Source organism: Hemiscyllium ocellatum, unplaced genomic scaffold (assembly GCF_020745735.1).
Source record: "Hemiscyllium ocellatum isolate sHemOce1 unplaced genomic scaffold, sHemOce1.pat.X.cur. scaffold_249_pat_ctg1, whole genome shotgun sequence".
Taxonomy (NCBI): Eukaryota; Metazoa; Chordata; class Chondrichthyes; order Orectolobiformes; family Hemiscylliidae; genus Hemiscyllium; species Hemiscyllium ocellatum.
Genome location: NW_026868110.1, coordinates 614075 through 624483, shown reverse-complemented (window position 1 = coordinate 624483; position 10409 = coordinate 614075). Strand labels below are relative to the sequence as shown.

At 42.9% G+C, this 10409-nt stretch overlaps 1 non-coding gene across 1 annotated transcript; it reads left to right on the top strand.

Annotated features, from left to right (window-relative positions):
• Positions 1-9923: 9923 nt before the first annotated feature.
• trnar-acg (transfer RNA arginine (anticodon ACG)) lies at positions 9924-9996 on the top strand. The gene has a single exon. It is a non-coding gene; the product is annotated as a tRNA-Arg (tRNA).
• Positions 9997-10409: the final 413 nt, after the last annotated feature.

Here is a 10409-nt window from a genome sequence, read left to right as displayed (position 1 = left end):
CACCACTTCCTCTGGCTGCTCTCTCCATGCACTACCGCACTCTGTGTGAAATGGTTGCCCCTTAGGCCTCTTTTATAACCTACTCCTCGCATCCTCAACCTATGCCCACTAGTTCTGGACTACCCCACCTCAGGGAAAAGACTTTGCCTGTTTACCCACTCATAATTTTCAGAGAAGGGAGAAACGTGAGAAATAACAGTCACTTCCGGTGAGGGATTGATCCATGATGCGACAACCAACCGAATCACCTGTGACTGAAATAGCTCCATCCTCCCTACACTGGTAATGGCATTATACACCATTAGAGTGGGTTTGCCTGTGTTGAAATGGACACAGCATTCTTTATGAAGACGGACTTTACTGGGATATAAAGACCTGGCAAAACACATGGAGGGATATGCCTGGAACAGAAGACGTCAGGAAGAATGAACAGCGTTTACTTGGAAATAAAAACATTGCAAAGGAATCCACTGAGATCCTGCGGGAGAAAGCCTTTAGAAAAGACAAGGCGGGATTTCATGGGGAGGTGGAGCAGACAAATAGATCGCGTGGCCTGAAACCAGGAAAAAGTGATTTGTGTCCATACGGAAATTTTCCAGATGATGTGAATTTGGTGAGACAGGAAGAAAATTTCCTCATACAGATGGCTCTAAAACTGGAGTTTAAAACTTCGAAACCAGTGATGAATGATAAAGAAAGGTTTGGAGCATGGCTTGTTTTTTTTCATTGTAATGTTTTTGAAATTGGGACTCAGTTCTTTTTTTCAGAGAAAAGTAATTTCAGGCGCGTACAGACACACAAGGAATGAATTTAATGGGGAGAGAGGGTCTGCTCTGCAGGGATGGGGTTGTGTTAAGTACACACTCTCCAATTGGTTAACGTTAATTGGAAAGTAATTGTATAACACATGCAACTGAATACGACTAAATGTGAAAATTATTATGAACGGTTTAGCAGCTCGATGTAAGTGAACTTCTATAAATTTTAAAAGAACTGAGCTATTTGTTTTAGCTCAGCATTAAAGGGAAGCTGCTTAGCTCAATCTGCTGCATAACTGTTTTATGATACAAAGTGTTCCCAATATTGTGGGATTAATTCTCGCAACGTCTCATTTTACCATTACGATCCTGATATCCCCACTCACCTAATCTATTCGATGATGGCGAGAATCAAAGGGATATTATGCCATAGTGAGGTGGAACTGACCTGCTGAGAAACACACAATTTTTTTCATCTGTTGCATTGGAAATTTGGTTGCAATCACAGAGGAGGTATGGAGTGAATTTGCTGCTCACTTATCTCACCCGAAAATATCCCGTGACAAGACTCGAAACATATTCCTGTTTGAATTCTCTAAGCTTCACAGTAGTAATTTAAAAATAATATATATCATTTCGATTCGAATTTTTCCAACAACATTGAAAATATCCAAAGAGATAAATATCATTCTTTTTGTCTTGTTTTAATAACCTGTATGAGTTTAAAGCAATTGCAATAACATGAAACGATATAAGCGTCCTTTTCACAATTTAACACAGGGTATGATGAGCGGTTTGGGAAATCGAATCCGTCTCAAACATCACCCTGTATCTCTATTAAGAGTTGGATATTCTCCTCGGGAATATTTCTGTGTGGTCGCATGTAACGGAGGCATTTCCCAAGGGCAGGCCACTCCAGAAAATCAGAAGTTAGATCTTTAGAGTGAATGCTGCTTTTTTCAACGTTCTATTGCTGTGTGTGTGTGTGTGTGTGTGTGTGTGTGTGTGTGTGTGTGTGTGTGTGTGTGTGTGTGTGTGTGTGTGTGTGTGTGTGTCGGTGTGTAAGAATTCAGAACGTTGGGAATTGATGGTCAGCCAAATGAATGTTCTTCCTGTAGAATGTGGGAGGCAAGAGTCACTAGTAATGTCCCAAGTATCTGTATCTGTGGGAAGTGCATCCAACTCTAGTCTCTTGGTAAATGTTTATGGAAACGGGAGCTGGACGTTGGATTATTCGGGAGACTGAGGAGATAATTGAGAGGAGTTTTTGGCAGGCCGTAACACCTCAGGTATGCAATGAGGTTATAAGCATAGCATACCGTTATTGATACTTTTGAGGGGGAATGACTTAGGAGGGGTAACACATGGGGTACAGGTCTCTCGCACAGAGTTTGTTCCTATTGCTCAAAAGAGATTGGGGGACAGGAAGAGAGCATTATTTTTGGAGACTTCATCGTGAGAGAAACAGATTGCAAATTCAGTGGGTGGGGACACACTTATGACTGGTATGTTGCCTCCCAGCTCCCAGGGCTTGTAATGTCTCGCATTGTATTTGTGCGATTCTTAAGTCATGGTCCACATATGAAACAACAACATTGGTAAGAAATGGTGAAATTCCTATAAGGCTGAAATTCAGTGGGCCAGAGTGACATCTTCGATCTAGATCAAACAGATTTGTTCTCTCTGATTTGTTACCCATGACACGTCGTGCAGAGATGAAGAATAGGTAGAGAGCTTTTGAAAATAAAGCTACCGGGATGATACAGAGGAGCAGGATTTGGATACCTGGACAATTGTGTCTTATTCTGAAGTAGGTGGTACCTCAACAAAATAGGATAGTTTTTACCTGAACCACAGGAGAACCAATATTCAGGGGGTGGTGAGGGGAGGGGGGATAATTTGCTAATGCTCTTCCGGAAGGTTTACGTGAACTCAGCAGCACAATGGGGACATGAATTGCAGGTCAGTTTTACAGGAGGTTTTGAGTAGTGAGGACATAACTAGGTTTGCAAGAGGGTATTGGCAAGGATGAAGATGGTTCCAAGTGTGTTTACTTCATCGCCAGGAGCATCTGGAATAAGGTAGATGAACTTAGAACATGGGTTTTTAACTGGGAGTTCGACGTTGTGCCCATTTCAGAGACATGAATGGCAGTGAATGGACTGGGAGTTCCTAGTGCTGCAGTTTCGATTTTTCAGTAAGAACAAGAAAGGTGGCTAAGGAGGGCGAGGTGTGGCATGATTAGCCAAGGACAGCATTACGGGAGCGAAAAGAATATTTGACGTTCACTCTACGGAGTCTACTGTGCTAGAAAGGTCTGATATTAGACTCAGGAAAGGAGAGGTCACTGTAAATGGAGTTTTCAATAGCCCACTGAAGCATTCCAGAGATGTAGAGGAAAAGATTGCAAAGCTGATTCTGAATAGGAGCGAAAATAACAGGTAGTTGTTATGGGGAATTTTAACTTTACCAATAATGATTGGAAAGTTTATAGTTTGAGTAAATCTGATCGGTAAGTTTTTGTCCAATGTGTGCAGGAGGATTTCCTGACATAGCATATAGTCAGGCCAACAAGAAGCAAAGCCACATTGGAATTGGTACAGGGTAATGTACCAATCTGTTCGATGTGGAGGGAAGTGAGCACTTTGATGATCGGAATAGGTGGGACCTTTTCATCTGTGTCACAATTGAAAAAAGGCAATGCTGTCGAGGAGAATATTGTGATACAACCTATTAGAATACACGAAATTAATGTTCGTAAGGAGTTTGTGTTGGCAATTCTTGAAAGTGTGAAAAAAGATCTGTCCGTTGGGCTTGATGGGATGTATCCTAGGATTCTCTGGGAATCATGGGTGGAGACATTTAACTATAACTTTAACTATAACTGCGAGAAGACTCAAAATTAGTAAATATTGACCCCTTCTCCAAGAAGAGGAGGAGAACTTTGATAATTTAAGAACATTGAGCCTCAGTTTCCTTGTAGATAAAGTGTTGGAAAAAGTTATGAGAGATGGGACTTATGATCATCTAATAAGGAAAAAGTTGATTCGGGATAGTCAATTCGATTTTGTGAAGAGTAGTTTGTGCTTCACGAACCTGATTGAGCTCTTTGAGAATTTGAGCTATTAGGTGGATGAGGGTGAAGCGACTAAAATGGTGGATATAGTTTTCACTTAGGCATTGGTAATATTCCCCACGGTAGGCTACTGCATAAAATACATAGGCGTATGATTGAAGGTTTTTTTTTATTGGTTTGGATCAGAAACTGGCTAGCTGAAAGAAGACAGAATGGGTAGTTGATGGGAATTATTTGTTCTGGATTTCAGAAACTAGTGGTTTCGCAGAAGATTTTTTTTCCGGTCCAATGCTGTTTGTCATTTTTATAAATAACCTGGATTAAGGCGTGGAATGATGGGTCAGTAAATTTCCCGATGACACGAAACTCAATGGAGTTCTCAACAGTGCCAAAAGTTACTGCAGGTTGCAGTGGGACATGAATAACCTGCAGAGCTGAGCTCAGTGGGGTCAAATAGAAATTAATGTTGGAAAATGTGAGGTCATTCACTTTGGAAGCAGCAATAAGAAGAAAGTGTTCTGGGCTCAAAGTAATGTTCTTGGAAGTTAAGCTGAGCAGAGAGACCTCGGCGCTACTGTGCAAAAAACGCTGCAAGTTACCACCCGTGTTGACAAGTTTGTTTGGAAGGAGCACGGAATGATTGATTTATTGGGAGAGAGGTTGAGTTTCAGAGCCATGAGGTCATGTTGCACTCCAAAATTCTCTGGTGGCCACATTGTGGAATTGCATACAGTTCTGATCGCCACATCATCGGACGGATGTGCAATCATTGGCAAGGGTGCAGGGGAGATTAACTGCGGTTCTGACTTTTTTGGAGGGCAAGTTTTACGAGGAGAGACTGGGGGAACTCGGGCTGTTTATGACAGAGAGAAGAAGTTTGAGAGATGATTTAATAGAGACATACAAGATGATCAGATGCTTGCTTAAGGTGGACAGTGAAGGACATGTTTTTTACAAATGGTGATGGTTGGCACAAGGGCACACAGCTTTAAATTGCGGCTGATAGATGCCGAGGCATGTTCTATTCTCAGTGAGTAGAAAAGGTGCAGAACGCCTAGGATTCAACAGTCGGAGATGCATTAACTTTTAGGGCTTTTCAATGATCGGGGATAATCTTTTGAGTCATAATTATAAAATGTCATTCGGTTTGACATTTGATTAGGATCGCGTTGGGTGTTGCATCAAGGGCCAAAGAGCCTTTATTGTACAGTAATATTCGGTCCTCGAGCTGTTCTCAGCCTGATGTTGCAATCATCCTGGCCAATATCAGTGAAATCAGCGCCTGGCGTGGATCAATCTCTCAACTTCGGCAGCTCAGACACCTCCAGTCTGCTATAGAAGCACGGAAACCTGATCAATTTCCCCAATGGAGCTGATGTCAGAGGACGTTCAACGGCTCCTGTTCTTGCCACTGAGGCCAGAAATTCAATTACTCAATTTTGTGCTGTGGATCTGAATTGAAACACACATCAGAGGTGATTGTACTGATTATTGATCATCCATTATGACACATCAGGTTCAGGAAAAGGACAGAGAAAAACGTGGTGAAAAAGATGTTATTGAATATAATTCTAGATTAGTGGTGCTGGAAGAGCACAGCAGTTCAGGCAGCATCCGGGGAGCAGCGAAATCGACGTTTTGGGGCAAAAGCGCTTCATCAGGAATAAAGGCAGAGAGCCTGAAGCGTGGAGAGATAAGCTAGAGGATGGCGGGGGCGGGGTGGGAGGGGGGTGAGAAAATGGCATAGAGTACAATAGGTGAATGGGGGAGGGGTTACTGAATATAAGTTTACCGTGGCTTCCTGCATTGATCACGGGCAATTTTTGGTCACTACTGTACTGGGATTTTCCTTCCATCAGTTTCACTTCGTCACAGAATTCGAATCACTGACACTGCACCAAGTTCGTTTGGAAAGTTCATATGACACATTGACCAACATTGCACACAACTTCAATAATCTTCAGCTTTACGACATCCAAGAGGACGTGGCATGGTTTGTACAAATAGTATACAAAGCGCAATGCTATGCAAGATCTAATTGAATTCCAGTTTAGATTAGATTACATTCCCTACAGTGTTGAAACAGGCCCTACGGCCCAACCCACCCAGACCCATTTCCCTTTGACAGATGCACCGAACACTACTGGAAATTTAACATGACCAATTGAAATGACCTGTATATCTTAGTATTGAGGGAGGAAACCGGAGTACCCAGAGCAAACCCACTCAGTCACGGGGAGAACATGCAAAATCCACACAGTCAGTTGCCCAAGACTGTGAGGCAGCAATGCTAATCAATGAACCACTATGCCACCACAGTGCAAAGTAGCAAGAATCCAGAGTAATATTCAAAATGTCAGATATTCATATCCATTACCTTGATCAGAATTCCAGCCTTGCAAGGGCGAGTCTACCCCTGAATCCCCAGAATCCACGTGGACGCCTGTTCCATTGGTCCACCTGGAAGCCTCTGATCAGCCTGACAGAGCAATCAGAAATCTCCACTTTCTGATCTGAAGCTGCGACAGGATTTGTCTAATCCAGCCGAGAGGGCAGCGAGGTACAAGTGAGACCTTAATATTTCTTGATGTAGATTCGCATTGCCCTCATTACGTTAGTGTTTAAAGACCTGGGCCAGAAACAGCCCAGTCAGGACGGAACATGAGAAGGCCATTCTTCACACCGCTCCTGCCCCGCCCCGCCATTCGATATCATCATGGCTGAGCCAGTATGTTAATATTTCTTTTACAGCCTTTCAACATCATCGTGTTTCCTACTGGCTAACAGATATAATAATCGAGCTCTATCTTCAATAGACATCGAAATTGTTCATTTGTGCGAATAAAGAAGGTCCGTTTCAAGGCATTTGGGTTCCTGCTCCAATATTGCAGGTTTTGCAATGGAGCAGCCGAGTCTGGTCTGATCACATATCAAACCAAGAACTAAACCACGATGCTGCTGAGACGCAAATCGATGATCTTGGAATGTCAACTTCAGCAATCACGAGGAAATCCAAAGGGCTTTCTCTTGCGCCACAGAGCCGCGCAAGCAGGCATTTTTAAGCACACAGGGTTGCCTTTGCCTCGGGACTCCCATCTCACGTAGGTCTTACTTCGTCACGCTTTCCAGTACCAGGTGCTTATCCAAGTGTGCTCTGGCTATTCAAGTGTTTGGCTACACACTGCTGAAATATTCTACTGACATGTAGCTATGCCACACTTTCAGATAGTGAAGTCCAGACAAATACCACTGTCTGTTTGAAATTATTTATTCTAAATTTCCGCTTAATCGCTTGTCTCTTGCTTTTAATCTGTGCTACTGCGTATTATTACTTCCCAAAACATGCTCATTTCTGTCACACATATCTCTCTTCTTCATAATATGTGCACGTTAATCAGTTTCTCACACAGCTTTCTCTGCACTTGGATAAACAGCCCCAGGCTGGCTCGTCTACCTTTGCAGTGGAAATGTTCCAGCCCTTTGTCATTCTTATCATCTCCTCAGAACATCTTCTCCTGGAATCAGACGCTTCCTGCAACCTTCAATGGAAAAACGTTCTCTGAAGAAAAGACAAAATGTCTCAACAAAACTCAACAGCTCTTTTTCATCTATGGAGAGAAAGGAGAGTTAATGTTTCGAGTCCAATGATCCGTTTTTGAAACTAATGGGATATGCGGGTGCGAAAATAATGTGAAAGAAGGCGGACGGGTCTGAAATGATTGAAATCGATGCTGGGTCCTGAAGACTGCACAGTCTGTCAGTAGAAAATGAGGCGCCGTTCTTCCAGCTTGTGCTGTGCCTTGAAGGAGCACAGCAGCAGACCAGAGTCTGAAATAGTGCCTTGGGAACACAGTGTAATATTGAAGTCACAGGAGAGTGGAAGATCAAGATAACTTTTGTTGATTCTATACAGAACGTCGGTGATCTCAGCTTTGTCACTGACTCTGTTTTTCTCTCCCCATTGTGCAGTGATAAAATTCAGAGGAGGAAATACAGTTGCCTGGATTGAAAGTAGTGCTGACCAATCACTAAAAACAGTGTCTGGAAAGTCACACAGTGAGGAGAGGTATGGTAACCCAGCAGGTCCTCTGGCTTAAGCATTAGAACGTTACAGTGCAGTTGGCCCTTCGGTCCTCGATCTTGCACTGACCTGTGAAAAAAATGTGATGCCTATCTAACCTTCCTCGTTACATTATTATCCATATATATGTCCAATTCACATTCAGTGAGTCTACGACTGTTGCAGACAGGCTGATCCACGCCGGTACTACTCTCTGTGTGAAGACATTAGCACAGTTATCTGTCCTAAATCAATCGGCATTCAATTTAATGCTGTAGCTCCTCGTGTTGGCCTTCGCCATCTGAGGAAAGAGGCTCTCACTCTTCACTCTATTTGACCTTCTGATAATCATATAAATTATGATTAAGTCACCTGTCAACCTTCTTCTCTCCAACGAAAACAACCTCAGTCTCCTCAGACTTTGCTCATAAGACTTTCGATTCACACCTGTCACCATCCTAGTAAACCTCCTTTTAACCCTTTCCAGAGATTTCACATTTTTCCAAAATTCAGTGACCAGAGTTGCATGCAATACTTGATGGTACCCTACCAGGTGGTAAAGCCGCAACTTCTGTAATTTCATGGAATGGTGTTGTCTGGGCAATTGTTGGGATGCAAGGAATACTGGTCCAGAGGGTTGCGACAGAAAATATCCTGCATTTTGCTGACAAGTTGTGGAGTTCAGTGGAATAGAATATTGGTGAAAGTGGAAAAGAATGTATACCTTCCACCGCATCCTGTCACCAGTGAGCATATCCAAGTCACATTCAGACAGTCAGACATATTTCCTCATCTTTAAAAGGTATGCACACTTTCAGTTTGCCATGCGAAAGTTTTGTAAATTAATTCAGTACTGACAGGATTACCGTTTAAAGCTGTGTGACAGATGTTGCAAACGGTCATACCAGACAAAATGATGTACCACGTGAAAAAAATATGTGTTTCATTCAGGAAAGATAAAATAGAATTGTTCATAGAGAATTGTTCATAGAAAACTGTGGTGAACTGTCTGCAAATTTTTTTAGATGGGGTAAGAAGACGTCTGCATGAGCACCACTCTCATGCTGACTCTGATCTCCAGGATCTGCAGCCCTCACTTTCACCTGCGGGAAAGGGAACAGAGTCATCATTAACAATTGTGTTTTGACCTGGAAGAATTTTTCAAGCGAAGTTTGATTGAGCGTTGGGATGTGGAAATTCTGGATAGATTTGTTGAGCCCAAGAGCATTCTATGATTGATCAGAGCCCCCAACGCGCCCATGAGTTTCTCTGATTCGTTGGAGCACCAATACCTACAGCTTGGTCATGTAGAATTGCCTCTTCTACGCTGATGGGCATTATACATCATCAGTTCGGATGGGTCCTGCAGCAAGCACAGGGTTAACATGATTGGAGAGCATGCTTGCGGCGAGTGATCATTGGAACGAAATGTTGTCGTCTTCAATCGTTAGTTGGTGAGTGAGGGCGAAAGGGGAGGGAAGCACCAGGTGCTAGAGGCCAGTTAGAGGTTTCATCTTTGGTCATTATATGACTCTGGACCCAAACACAGTGGCTCTGGGCTCGCCAATGAAGCCAAAGATAGCCTGAGTCTCCTTCCCAGAAACAGACCCCAGTCAGCCTCCGCTATTCCTGGTTCAGTTTTATCTTGTTTTAATTTATCAGGTCACTGTTGGTTTACCTATCTGTAGTGTGAACAGAGATGGAAATAAATGATATTGTTTGAAATCATTGTTGTTGTCCAGGAGGATGTGGTGTTTTTGGGAGACTTTTGTCTCTATCAGTGATTTGGATTGATGGGAAAGTGTACCCCATGAACACCTCCGTCCTTTACCTTGCTGTAAATGTTTCAGATACGAAAATAATGGATATCCGTGTCCTTTTTTGGAACAAAAACCTGCTTTGAAAAGTGGTGAAGATTGGACTGAAGCAGTGACAGTGATTATCTTTGTTGCTTGTTCAATTCGTGCACATCACTGCTATTAATCATGTCGTGCTAACATCACGGCTCTTATACAGCCGTCTGTGCGTCAGGCCAGTGGCGCAATGGATAACGCGCCTGACTACGGATCAGGCGACTGTAGGTTCAAGTCCTACCTGGCTTGAGGGAAATGCTGGCATTTATTACGCATTTGAAAATTGATCTCTCTTCAGCCGAAATAAGGTGCAAGCTTTTGATCTGGAGGAATAAGAATGCCTTCATTAAATGTCCACGAGAACCTGAGGGTAAATGTTCCAGTGTCATCACAGGAGGGAAACCGAATAGTCGCACACGTTGGTCATGGGCACCTTTCCATTTCGCAAAGCCACGGATCGCATCACTGTTGCTCGCGGGAATGGCCGGCTTTGAACATTTTTTTGAAACTCCTTGGCCCATGCATTAAGAGAAGAATGGAAAGTTCAATGTCCAACTAATCTTTATAAAGAGTGAGTTCCAGAGTCTACCAGCTGCAGACTGATAAAGTTTTCCGACAAATCTATTCAAATCTTTCTGCATCTTGTCTGAAATCTACAAACC